The 14911-nt window shown below is 34.9% G+C and overlaps 1 protein-coding gene across 4 annotated transcripts in view; it reads left to right on the top strand.

Annotated features, from left to right (window-relative positions):
• The window catches only part of CNOT2 (CCR4-NOT transcription complex subunit 2), a 126071-nt gene that overhangs the window by 45390 nt on the left and 65770 nt on the right, over positions 1 to 14911 (top strand). The gene's annotated exons all lie outside the window — the stretch shown is intronic.

The following is a 14911-nucleotide window of genomic DNA, read 5'->3' as shown; positions in this document are numbered from 1 at the left end:
TTCAGAATAAGCAATAGTTCATAACTCAAGTAGGAATAAGCTTTAGGCTTCTTTCACAAATACATATCCAACCTCCCTCTGCCTCTTACCACCAGGTGTTATTCTCTGCAGGCTTTGAAGGCAACTAGTGTGATAGTAGCAGCTTTGTTAACTAGCCATTTATCTTTCTAATCATTAATTTTAGTCTAGTTAGTCTTTTCTTCCCTCAGATTGGAAAAGTGAACAGTGGAGAAAATTCATGGTGAAATAACAAAGAACCTTTCTTTGAACACAAGACTTAGGTCCTATACATAATGAAAAATAGAGTCATATTTAACCTTTCTAGAATTTGACCCAATTTTATGTCTGAAGTTTCTTGCCAGATTTTTACAATTTAATAAGCCAAAGTAAACGGTGGCTATGCAGAAGCAGTTCTCCCTATAACCTTTTCTGCCCTGAATTGCTCTTATAGACTTGATCAGCATGGCCTTTGTTCATTAATTACACTAGCTGTGACTCCTCCTCCCTCACAACCACTTCCAACTACCTTGACTCATAAAAGATTTCATTGGTTACACTACTTGGGTTGTTCTGTATTTTGATAGATTATGCTGGTTTTTTTTTTTAAGAATATCATAATTCTAGATTATGTGGCTTTTCAGTATTCATAATCCAGTTTGTAAAATGTAAATATAGAAGTTTTGTATCATCACACAGTGTGATTAATTTACTTTATGAAATGATATTAATAGAGAATTCCAAATTTTACACGTAAGAATAAAATCAAATTATTATACATGAAGAGATTTCCTAGTTTCTGTTTATTCTGCTCTAAAAAAAACTGTCCACACTGTTTCAGTCACATTATTATAAATAATCCAGGCTTTTTAGCTTATGAGAAAATTCATTTTTAGTTAGGGTTTTTCTGCCTGAAAATATTTTTCCTTTTCTTTTTACTTAGTGACAGTCAATGCATGTTGGAATATTCTTGGAACCAGTTGTTTAAATTTCTATTGTAAAATTATTTTATTTTTAAAAGCCTTTTCTGAAAAGTACATGTATAGAGATATAAATTCTGGTCTGATAATTATGATGATATACTAATTACATATGGGAAATTCAAAGGAATAGTAGATAAATTACTACTGTATTGGTAGCACTTAGAGTCTGTATATGTATGCTGAGATGAAATGATTTGGATTTTTTTAAATTCCATGTTTGTGGAATTTTATTTGTTGTTTTTCATGGATAAAGTAGGATTTCTTTGTATTCATGTTTATACCTATTTTAATTTATCTTACTTATTTAAATTTATCTTTGAGGCCTTTTATTTTTGGAATGCAGTTGATGTCTTTAAGCATTCTGATAATAATAAGCTTATGTTCCAGAATTTAATAAAAAGGATAATACTTTGCCAATTCTTATTTCATTGTGGACTTGATTAAAGACTTAGGAACTCATTTGGGAAGGTGCATTTCCTCAGCTTTGTGCTAAAACTTAGTGACTTTCAAATGGGCGTTGGTTGAAGTATTGATTTTTCTACTGCTATCTACTTTTTGTGTTTTATTTCTTAACTAAAATTTGAATAGAGTATTTGAAGTTTATTTAGATGGACAGACTGCTGTACAGACAGGACAATTTAATCATATAAATGGTTTACAGTTTATTCTTAGAAGAATTGTCAAGCTTCTTCCAAGGAAACGTAACTCCAATTTTTGGCTAGAATTTCTTATCTTCCTCTAATTTACATAATTTATTCCGACTATGAGCACAGATCTAATCATACTAACTACCAGGTTTACTTACCAGTGCCTATTCCCCTTTCTAATACAATAAAGATGAGCTCCTAAACCTTACATATAATCTTTGTACATTGTAATCCCGCATGCCTTTATTTCCATTGTCTTCTCTGTTTATAGTGAGTTTTTCCATGAGTAATATAAAACTACTTTTAAATCTCCCTGCAGTGCACTTTTACATGTATGCCTTTACTTGTTTGGGTTCCTCTTCGTGTGATGCCTTTTCTTCCATCAGTGCTTTCAGAAGCCATTCAAAGTGATGGCCTTCGGCATTCCTTTCCCTTGCTTTCATAACCTTTGTATCTATTTCTAGTTTAGTGTGTACCGTGACAAACTGAAGTTATGTTTATTTTTTCCTAGTCTTGCTGTAGCCCCATGCTGCCCAATACCATAGGTACTAGCCCCATAAGTGGTATTTCAGTTCAGTTCAGTTCAGTCGCTCAGTCGTGTCCGACTCTTTGCCACCCCATGAATTGCAGCACGCCAGGCCTCTCTGTCCGTCACCAACTCCCGGAGTTCACTCAGATTCACGTCCATCGAGTCAGTGATGCCATCCAGCCATCTCATCCTATGTTGTCCCCTTCTCCTCCTGCCCCCAATCCCTCCCAGCATCAGAGTCTTTTCCAATGAGGCAACTCTTTGCATGAGGTGGCCAAGTACTGGAGTTTCAGCTTTAGCATCATTCCTTCCAAAGAAATCCCAGGGCTGATCTTCAGAATGGACTGGTTAAATTCATGTAAATAAAATAAAATAATTTAAATTCTTCGTCATGTCAGCCATGTTGCAAATGCTTAATAGTTGCATGGTATTAATGGCTACCATATTGAACAGTGCAGATACAGAACTTTTCCATTATTGTAGAAAGTTGTATTGGACAGTGTTTCTGTATATTAAGCTTCTTGAAAACTGGAGCCATATTTATTGATATTTTGGTACTGCCAGTACCAAATGGTTTCAGTTGCATAATAGGTGTTCAAAGGCATATTGTTGTAATAAAATTAAAGAAAGAAAGAAGTTAACAGAAATTGCACAGTGTGCTGAGGGAAATGCTACATAGATATATCCAGTATTTTTAGGATATTACCTTTTTTTAATTTGAGCTTAGTGATCATGTCATATGTTGGCTAGTTCAATGTATATTATCTATAAACTAGATCTAATGCATCCCAGTCTGTATGTCCCTTAAGAATACCTCATAATCTAAAATACCACATTAACTTTGTGAAATATGTCATGTCAGAGAGCAAACGATGGCAGTGATTGTAGTACTGGTTCCTCCTCTCTTCCCCTTCCATTAAATATTTTATTTCCGTTTTATTATTTTTTAATTACAGAGCTATAGAACGTAAAAGTTTGTAATTTTACTGTTAACAATTTAGTGTGTCTTTTTTTTCTAGTAATTCTATAGGTGCAAATATGATTTGTTATCGTTTTTAACAAATATACATATTTCAGCAGCTTGCATATTGTACCTAATGTAGATGTTTCCATGCCCCACCCTTCAACTTGCCTCCTTCCTCGTAAGTACTTACTAGTTTGAATTTTGTTTCATCCTTTTTGTTTGTATTTTTTTGTTACATACATAGTTCAGTATACAGGTGCATCTTTATTGTGTGTCAGTCTTTTAGGAAGTGGTACCCTATATTCTGTTATTTTGAATAGAAAATAATAAATTTCCAGCCCACCTCAAACCATAAACAGTTTCCCAGATATTATGAAAACACTCAACACCTATCTGACAGTTCAGATCAGCATTTCAGATATCTGACAATTCTGCATAAGGAAAGCATTTAAAACACAAATTACCTAATTATGTAACAATTGATGGTGCACATACAAATGCATCTAGTAGGGGAGCTTCCATTCAGTATACAAGAGTATTGTACAATAATGAATACAAATTAATATTTTTATTTACTGCAGTGAAAATGTAAATGAGCAGTGGTGTACTCTATTTCCTTTATTGTAAGTTATAACACAGTATTGGAAATTTTTGTCTTTCTGCTATCAGGATGCATCTTACAATGGATGGTGTCTTAGAGCCGTCTAGTAGCTTATAACCTTTTCGTGATAACTTCTTATATGATGGAAAACAGCACTAGCATCAAAGCATTTTAGAATCTGTTATGTTAATGTTACAGATACATAATATAAAGAACACTTAAAATGAAAAAGAATTTTTGAAAAATGAATATACTTAGCAAAGAATTGTCAGAATAGATATAGTGCATAGAGTAGAAGGATGAAGGTTTTAGTCATTGTTGCTCTTTGGCATCGGGTTGAGGGGACCAAGAGTGAGCTGAGGAAGGAATTCATTCAAAAATAAATAAAATACCTGAAGCCAGTGAACTGGTTCACAGTTCATTGCTCTTGAAAATCTTGGAAACTAATGGCTGTAGCCACAGATGAAGGATGGGGAGTAAAAAAATCCTCAAATTGCGTGACTATTAAGTTTTCTTAATTTGCAGTTAACATAATTCCTGCCAAAATGAGATTGCTTTCGAAGTTACATTTAAAATGCAATGCTTCTGTTCATTTCATGATCATATTAACAGCCACAAAAGTTATTTTGACTCCATGATCTAAATATTGGTTTAAAATAAATTTTTGACATTGATTTGTCATTTATGGCTCCCTTTCTTCCTCTGGCCAACCAAAGACATCCACTGAATTCCCAAGTTCCTCATTGGTTGGCTTATTATGTGATGCTAACAGTGTTGCTCTTTCTTTGAATGTGTATATTCTGATACTCTTTTATTCATCTTATGAAATCATCAAATGAGGTGAAATTTGCTTTCCAAAAGGCAAGTTTCATTAAGATATGTGGTTTTATGGAACCCGTGGTATCTTAGTAATTTTTTCACAGTGCCCCTCGGCCAACAGAAATGTTAAAAGTTTCATTAAATTAAATAACTAGGTCTAAACACTCACATAGTTCATATGGTATCTGACAGATACTGCCTTGTTTCCCAAGAAGATTTAAAATACCTGACAGCATCCTCATGTGTTCATTGTGGTGTTTCTTTGGGAATTTAGTTCTAGGCTTTTGCATATGAAAGAATTGTGTTCTCTTTCAGAAATAAATTTTACGTTGAAGTGATTTGCCCAATCATGAATATGGAATATGTTCATGATTAAATAGCAAAGTAAAACATTAATGTAGATACTTCTGTCAATCAGAGAAAGTATAGAAGCAGTTACCTTTTTTAAACTGAAGTATAAATACAGTTGATTTACAACGTTAATTATTGCTGAACAACAAAGTGATTCAGTTGTACATATATACATTCTTTTTTAAAATATTCTTTTTAATTATGGTTTATCATAGGATATTGAATATAGTTCTCTGTGCTATACAGTAGGATCTTATTCTTTATCCATTCTGTATATAACAGCTTACATCTACCAATTCCAACCTCCCTTTCCATCCCTCCCCTCCTCCCCTCCACCTTGGCAACCACCATCTGTTCTCTGTATCTGTGTATCTGTGATTCTGTTTCATGGATAGGTTCATTTGTGTCATATTTTAGATTCCATGTATAAGTAATACCTTGTAGTGTTTGTCTTGCTCTTCCTGATTTTAGTATGATAATCTCTAGTTGCATCCGTGTTGCTGCAAATGGTATTATTTCATCCTTTTTTTTATGGCTGATTAGTATTCCTTTATGTATATGTACCCCATCTTTATACATTTATCTGTTGATGGATAGATGTTTCCATGTCTTGGTTATTGTAAATAGTGCTGCTGTGAACATGGGAGTGCATGTATCTTTTTGAATTGCAGTTTTGTCTGGGTATATGCCCAGGAGTAGGATTCCTGGATCATATGGCAACTCTAGTTTTAGCTTTTTGAGGAACCTCTATAGTGTTTTCCATAGTGAGTATACTAATTTATATTTTCACCAACAGTGTGAGAGGGTTGGTTCCCTTTTCTCTGCACCCTCTTCAGCATTTATTATTTTTGTTTTTAGAGTTTGCAGACTCTTTTATATGTATATAAATATATATATACACACCCGCATATATATATACTTTTATTCATTTATGGGTGTGCTAGGTCTTTGTTGCTGCAGGGTTGTTTTTGGGTCTTAGGCTAGGCTGCGGCAAACGTAGCTACTCTCTAGTTGCAGTTGTCGGCTTCTCATTGTGGTGGCTTCTCTTGTTGTGAAGCGCAGGTTCTAGGGCCTGTAGGCTTCAGTAGTTGCAACATGTCAGCTCAAGTTGTGGCTCATGGTCTTAGTTGTTCCGGCACATGTGGGATCTTTCCAAATCAAGGCTTGAACCTATGTCTCCTGCATTGGCAGGCAGATTCTTTATCACTGAACCACCAGGGAATCCCTGTCATTTATTTGTAGGCTTTTTAACGATTGCCATTCTGACTGGAGTGATACAGTACCTTATTGTGATAATTGGTGATGTTGAGCATCCTTTAATGTGCCTATGGCCCATCTGTATGTCTTCTTTGGAGAAATGTCTGTCTAGTTCTTTTGCCCATTTTTTGATTGGATTGTTTTGTTGTTGAATTGTATGAGTTGTTTGAATATTTTGGAAATTAAGCCCTTGTCGGTTGCATCATTTGCAAATATTTTCTTCCAGCCCCTAGGTTGTCTTTTTGTTTTGTTTATTTTATGGTTTCATTTGCTGTGTAAAATAAGCTTGATTAGGTCGCATTTTGTTTTGGGAGACTGACCTAAGAAAACATTGGTGCAAAGTTACTTTTAAAAATATAGTCTCAGCAGGGATTGAGAAGATGTAAGAAACGTTTAACAAGGATCTAGAAGAAATAAAAGAGAGTCAGTCAATAATGAATAATGCAATAACTGAGATCAAAGGCACTCTGGAGGGAACCAACAGTAGAATAACTGAGGCAGAAGATAGGATAACTGAGGTGCAAGATAGGAATGGTGGAAATAAATGAAGCAGAGAAGAAAAAAGAAAAAATTAAAAGAAATGAGGACAACCTCAGAAACCTCTGGGACAATGTTAAACGCCCCAACATTCGAATCATAGGCATCCCAGAAGAAGAAGACAAAAAGAAAGGCCATGAGATAATACTCTAGGAGACAATAGTTGAAAACTTCCCTAAAGTGGAGAAGGAAATAGCCACCCAAGTCCAAGAAACCCAGAGAGTCCCAAACAGGATAAACCCAAGGCGAAACACCCCAAGATGCATTTTAATCAAATTAATGAAGATCAAACACAAAGAACAAATATTAAAAGCATCAAGGGGAAAACAACAAATAACCCACAAGGGGATCCCCATAAGGATCACAGCTGATTTTTCAATAGAAATTCTTCAGGCCAGAAAGAAATGGCAGGACATACTTAGAGTGATGAGAGAAAAACCTACAACCCAGATGACTGTACCCAGCAAGGATCTCATTCATATATGAAGGAGAAAGCAAAAGCTTTACAGACAAGCAAAAGCTGAGAGAATTCAGCACCACCAAACCAGCTCTCCAACAAATGCTACAGGATCTTCTCTAGACAGGTAACACAGACAGGGTGTATAAACTCGAACCCCAAACAACAAAGTAAATGGTAACGGGATCATACTTATCAGTAATTACCTTAAATGTAAATGGGTTGAATGCCCCAACCAAAAGACAAAGACTGGCTGAATAGATACAAAAACAAGACCCCTATGTATGCTGTCTACAAGAGACCCACGTCAAACCTAGGGACACATACAGATTGAAAGTGAAAGGCTGGAAAAAGATATTTCACACAAACAGAGACCAAAAGAAAGCAGGAGTAGCAATACTCATATCAGATAAAATAGACTTTGAAATAAAAGCCCTGAAAAGAGACAAAGAAGGACACTACATAATGATCAGAGGATCAATCCAAGAAGAAGATATAATAATTGTAAATATATATGCACCCAACATAGGAGCACTGCAATATGTAAGGCAAATGCTAACAAATATGAAAGGGGAAATTAACAGCAACACAATAATAGTGGGAGACTTTAATACCCCACTTATCCCTATGGATAGATCAACTAAACAGAAAATTAGCAAGGAAACACAAACTTTAAATGATACAATGGACCAGTTAGACCTAATTGATATCTTTGGGACATTTCACCCTGAAACAGTGAATTTCATCTTTTTCTCAAGTGCACACAGCACCTTCAACCAGGATAGATCACATCCTGGGCCATAAATCAAACCTTGGTAAATTAAAAAAAAAAATGAAATCATCTCAAGCATCTTTTCTGATCACAGTGTGGTAAGATTAGATATCAACTACAGGAAAAAAAAATATTAAAAATACAAACATATGGAGGCTAAACAACACACTTCTGAATAACCAACAAGTCACAGAAGAAATCAAAAATGAAATCAAAATATGCATAGAAACAAATGAAAATGAAAACACAACAACCCAAAACCTATGGGATTCAGAAAAAGCAGTGCTAAGGGGAAGGTTCATAGCAATACAAGCCTATCTCAAGAAACAGGAGAGAAATCAAATATATAACCTAACTCTACACCTAAAGCACCTAGAAAAGGAAGAAATGAAGAACCCCAGGGTCAGTGGACGGAAAGAAATCACAAAAATTAGGGCAGAAATAAATGCAAAAGAAACAATAGCAAAAATCAACAAAGCTAAAAGCTGGTTCTTTGGGAAGATAAATAAAATAGACAAACCATTAGCCAGACTCATCAAGAAACAAAGGGAGAAAAATCAAATCAATAAAATTAGAAATGAAAATGGAGAAATCACAACAGACAACACAGAAATACAAAGGATCGTAAGAGACTGCTGTCAGCAGTTGTATGCCAATAAAATGGACAACTTGGAAGAAATGGACAAATTCTCCAAAACTGAACCATGAAGAAATAGAAAATCTTAATAGACCCATCACAAGCACAGAAATCACAACCATAATCAGACATCTTCCAATAAACAAAAGCCCAGGACCAGACAGCTTCACAGCTGAATTCCACCAAAAATTTAGAGAAGAGCTAACACCTATCCTACTCAAACTCTTTCAGAAAACTGCAGAGGAAGGTAAACTTCCAGACTCATTCTATGATGCCACCATCATCCTAATACCAAAACCAAACAAAGATGCCACAAAAAAACTACAGGCCAATATCACTGATGAACATAGATGCAAAAATCCTTAACAAAATTCTAGCAATCAGAATCCAACAATATATTAAAAAGATCATACATCATGACCAAGTGGGCTTTATCCCAGGGATGCAAGGATTCTTCAATATCCGCAAATTAATCAGTGTGATACACCACATTAACAAATTAAAAGATAAAAACCACATGATTATCTCAATAGATGCAGAGAAAGCCTTTAACAAAATTCAACATCCATTTATGATAAAAACCCTCCAGAAAGCAGGCATAGAAGGAACATACCTCAACATAATAAAAGCCATATATGATAAACCTACAGCAAACATTATCCTCAATGTTGAAAAACTGAAAACGTTTCCCCTAAAGTCAGGAGCAAGACAAGGATGCCCACTCTCACTGCTGCTATTCGACATAGTTTTGGAAGTTTTGGCCACAGCAATCAGAGCAAAAAAAGGAATACAAGGAATCCAGATTGGAAAAGAAGAATTAAAACTCTGACTGTTTGCAAATGACATTATCCTGTACGTAGAAAACCCTAAAGACTCCACCAGAAAATTACTGGAGCTAATCAATGAATATAGTAAAGTTGCAGGATATAAAATTAACACACAGAAATCTCTTGCATTCCTATACACTAACAATGAGAAAACAGAGAAATTAAGGAAACAATTCCATTCACCATTGCAATGAAAAGAATAAAATACTTAGGAGTCAATCTACCTAAAGAAACAAAAGACCTATATATAGAAAACTATAAAACACTGATGAAAGAAATCAAAGATGACACAAATAGATGGAGAAGTATACCATGTTCATGGAGTGGAAGAATCAATATAGTGAAAATGAGTATACTACCCAAAGCAATCTATAGATTCAATGCAATCCCTATCAAGCTACCAATGGTATTTTTCAGAGAATTAGAACAAATAATTCCACAGTTTGTATGGAATTAGAAAAAACCTCAGATAGCCAAAGCAATCTTGAGAAAGAAGAATGGAACTGGAAGAATCAACCTGCCTGACTTCAGACTATACTAAAAGCAGCAGTCATCAAGACAGTATGGTACTGGCACAAAGACAGAAACATAGATCAATGGAATACAATAGAAAGCCCAGAGATAAATCCATACACCTATGGACACCTTATCTTTGACAAAGGAGACAAGAATATACAATGGATTAAAGACAATCTCTTTAACAAGTGGTGCTGGGAAAACTTGTCAACCATTTGTAAAAGAACGAAACTAGAATACTTTCTAACACCATACACAAAAATAAACTCAAAATGGATTAAAGGTCTAAATGTAAGATCAGAAACTATAGAACTCCTAGGAGAAAAAGTAGGCAAACCACTCTCTGACATAAATCATAGCAGGATTCTCTATGATCCACCTCTCAGAGTAATGGAAATCAAAGCAAAAATAAACAAATGGGACCTAATTAAACTTAAAAACTTTTGCACAATGAAGAAAACTATGAGCAAGGTGAAAGATAGCCTTTGGAATAGGAGAAAATAATAGCAAATGAAGCAACTGACAAATAATTAATCTCAAAAATATACAAGCAACTCCTGCAGCTCAATTCCAGAAAAATAAATGACCCAATCAAAAATGGGCCAAAGAACTAAACAGACATTTCTCCAAAGAAGACATACGGATGGCTAACAAACACATGAAAAGATGCTCAACATCACTCATTATCAGAGAAATGCAAATCAAAACCACAATGAGGTACCATTTCACGCCAGTCAGAATGGCTGCGATCCAAAAGTCTATAAGCAATAAATGCTGGAGAGGGTGTGGAGAAAAGGGAACCCTCTTACACTGTTGGTGGGAATGCAAACTAGTTCAGCCACTATGGAAGACAGTGTGGAGATTCCTTAAAAAACTGGAAATAGAACTGCCTTATGACCCAGCAGTCCCACTACTGGGCAAACACACCCAAGAAACCAGAATTGAAAGAGATACATGTACCCCAATGTTCATCACAGCACTGTTTATAGTAGCCAGGACATAGAAGCAACCTAGATGTCCATCAGCAGATGAATGGATAAGAAAGCTGCGGTACATTTACACAATGGAATCTTACTCAGCTATTTAAAAGAGTGCATTTGAATCAGTTCTAATGAGATGGATGAAACTGGAGCTTATTATACAGAGTGAAGTAAGTCAGAAAGAAAAACACCAATATAATATATTAATACATATATATGGAATTTAGAAAGATGGTAACGATGGCCCTATATGTGAGACAGCAAAAGAGACACAGATATGAAGAACAGACTGTTGGACTCTGTGGGAGAATGTGAGGGTGGAATGATCTGAGAGAATAGCATCGAAATGTGTATATTATATGTGAAACAGATCGCCAGTCCAGGTTTGATGCATGAGACAGGGTGCTCAGGGCTGGTGCACTGGGATGACCCTGAGGGATGGAATGGGGAGGAAGAGTCAGGATGGGCAACACATGTACACCCATGGCTGATTCATGTGAATGTATGGCAAAAAACACCACAATATTGTAAAGTAATTAGCCTCCAATTAAAATAAAAAAAATATATAGTCTCAGACCTTACTTAGGTCTGGAGTGATTGCACTGAGGGTGAAACTTAGTTTTTTGCTTTTTATCTCTCTGAATTCCCACATGAAAATAGAACAACTAGATAGAAAATCAAAACCCATGAAAACATTTGTAACAAAAGCTAGAAATGAAGTATGTCCATGAACCTCAAAATACAAGCAGATGAAAGATTAACAAAAGACTTAAATTCATCAGTTTTTATGCATAAGAAAGTAGAAACATTGGGGTGTCTGGACCTGAGCATAGAAGCACCTCAAAGTGGTGAGCAACCTGTTTGAAAGTGTAAGTGTAATTAGGCCTTTTGAAATTGGGGAGTTTCTGCCTGCTTGATTGGATCAGTGTAAAGGACCTGTGCTGAGGCCTGCAGTGACTTGAGTCCCCCAGTTCTGAGCTCTCAAGACTTACCCGCTAATGCTCGCTTTTAGGACCCATTGAGAAGCTTCTGGGAGTGGAACCAAAATTGAGGAGCATAGGGGCAACAGAGATAGAGGAAAGAAAAAGAGGAGATAAAAGTGGGAAAGGGGAACAGAGTGGGAGAGGGAGATAAAAGAAAACCTTACAAGACACACCATTGTACTTTTAGAGACTGCATAAAAATAGAAGGAGCTTTATGACGTTAGAGAAGTTTTCTGAACTATGTCATAGTCTTGAATTTTATGCAAATTAGGTTCACAAAAGATCTTCTAGGAATATGTTTAGATGTGCTTATACCAACTTTGAGTCCCATCTGACATTTAATAATGTCACATTAAAAATTTTTCAAATTTATTGAGATTGTGTTGGAGACATATTTCCTTATTGAAATTAAGTAAATGAAGATATTGTCATATCTTTTTAAAGATTTTTAGTTTTGTCTTCCATATTCTTCTGAGATTGATTTTTTTTTAATATGGTGTGAGGAGACCAAATTCCTTTTGTTAGCATAAAGATAATCAGTTATATTAACATCATGTATTGATCTTGTTCTGCCTTCCTCCTAATCAGCAGTGAAAGTGAAGTCGCTCAGTCGTGTCTGACTCTTTGTGACCCCATGGACACCAGGCTCCTCTGTCCATGGGATTTCTTGGCAAGACTGCTGGAGTGGGCTGCCATTTTCTTCTCCAGAGAATCTTCCTGACCCAGGGATCGAACCCAGATCTCCCGCATTGTAGACAGATGCTTTACCGTCTGAGCCACCAAGGAAGTCAGTCAGCAGTACTTTGCTATAAATCAGTTTGATTTTATTCATGGATCTGTTTCTTATGTCTTTATTTGGTTCCTTTGATGTGTTTGTCTCTGCCTGCCCCAGTATCCCATTTTCTTTTACTGTAGCTTTGCATCAGATGTTCATGTCTGTCTCTCCACTTTGGTTTTTATTATTGTCTTAACTTCTTGGCCTTTGTTCAATGACAGATTTAGAATTGAAAAGAAAAGTATTGTGTTTACAAGTGGAATTTTATTACCTTCATTTTTATTTGGGGAAAATTTGACATATTTATGATATTCTTCCTCTCTCTGAATTCATACACTGAGGTCTTCTATATTTTCACTCAGTAAATTTTTATTTCTTTCAAAAGATTTTTTTAAGCAGTGGACTTACAAATCTTTAGTCAGGGTTATACATAAGTACTTTTTGTTGTTTTTTTGGTAAATTATATTTTTAAAATTATATTTAATAGATGTCACTGTTATATTGATATACATTTGACTTTTGAACTTGATTATTGTATCCATTAGTTAATGTTACTGAAATTTTATTCTTATAACTTATCTGTGGGTTATTTGGGGGCTTTTGTGTAAATAAATATATTATCTGTAGGCTACACTTTTGATACTTTATATTTTTTATGACTTGGATATCTTTTCAGAACTCACTTGTATTTTTGATACAATATTGAATAGAAGTGTTAATAGTAGAACTCTTTTCTCTTGTTACTTGTCCTACAAGCTTTAAGTTGTCAGTAAATAAGATATTTGGTGCAGGATTTTTTTTTTTTTTTTGGAGATATGCTTTATTAGGATTAAGAAATTACTCATAATGCTACCTTCTTATATATTTTTTTTCTCTTTAGCACCTTTTTTATCATTAAGGTTTTTTATTGTGTGCCTTTCCCTCTTAATTTGTCACCCTTGCTAGGGATTTGTAACTTTGTAATCAACTTCTAGCTTCATTTACCTATATTTTAAATTTATCTTTTGTTTTATATTCATCAGTTTATGCTCTTTACTAAGTTATTTCTTTTTATTCTTTTAGGGCTTGTTTTACTGTTCTTTAATCTTAAGTGTTTTTAATTTTCTAACCTTATGAGGTTTTTCTTATTATCTTCCTATTGCTGATTTCTCATGTATTCCGCTGTAGCTAGAGAATGTGGTCAGTATGATATCAATTATTTATATACTTGAACAAAATGCATATTGACCAGGTGGCAGGTATATTGCTGTTTCCATGAGACCAACTTTGTTAATCTTGTCCGTATCTTTTGTACCTGCATATTTATCATCATTATTCACATTTTTACCATTATTTATTTTTTTGTTTAGATTTTGACTCCAGCAGTTGAAAGTTGACACAGATCATTCTAATGTTTCTTGTTTCTGCTGGTTCTCACTTACGGTACCTTGATTCTTTGTATTTGTGTGTAAGTTGCCATTTTATGTTTCTTAAAAATCTGTGGAATTTCTTTGAGGAATGGATGAAAAGACATTTTTCCCAAGGGGATTTGCCTATGCTTCTGCCAGTGCCTAAGGCACTACCGAGTCCAGGCCCAATTTAAAATAAAATGTTCGTTTGAAGTTGTAGTCCATACAGGCTGCTTTGGCTATAAATTCTCAGAAGAGATTGCTTTACCTACTACTTCTGTGAGCATCAAATTTAGTTAGGGCCATCAAGAATTTTTGATGCATTCTTCACTCTAAGGGGTTTTAAGTTACCTGCTTTATGAGAAGTCTTTTAATAGCTTTCTACCTTGAGCAAATTCCTGTTTGGAAATGTAAGCATTTTTTGGGAGGGTGCTGAATTTCCCTCTTCCCCGTCTTCCACATTCAAAGTTCATTTAAAAATCAGAATGTAATCTCTGCTTTAGATTTCACTAATATTTTCTTCACACTGTATCCCTACCTGAGAATAATGCTTGGTATCTGCTTAATAAATGTTTGTTGTTGGCTGAGTATTTTGTGGAGCATTTTTAGTTGGTTTTGAGTGAAGCAATTTTAATAGTCTGCTAGACTGCCAGAAGCCTATTTATTTACCATTCTCTAGGTCTCAGTGGGAATTTACTTCTTAAGAGAAACAATTGTTTCAATTTCTGTGACATATTCTCATTGTTTACTGTAATTTGATGGGGAGGGGTTAGCGTTACTTCTGCTTTTTATTATTACCAGTAATTGAAAATGTTTGGTGATCCATTTTCATCGTATTCTTTCTCTTTCCGTTGCTTCTCTTCCTTTTTTTTTAACTTTCCTCTGCTTTTC

This window comes from Budorcas taxicolor, chromosome 5 (assembly GCF_023091745.1).
Source record: "Budorcas taxicolor isolate Tak-1 chromosome 5, Takin1.1, whole genome shotgun sequence".
Taxonomy (NCBI): Eukaryota; Metazoa; Chordata; class Mammalia; order Artiodactyla; family Bovidae; genus Budorcas; species Budorcas taxicolor.
This window is presented reverse-complemented; position numbering and strand designations above follow the sequence as displayed.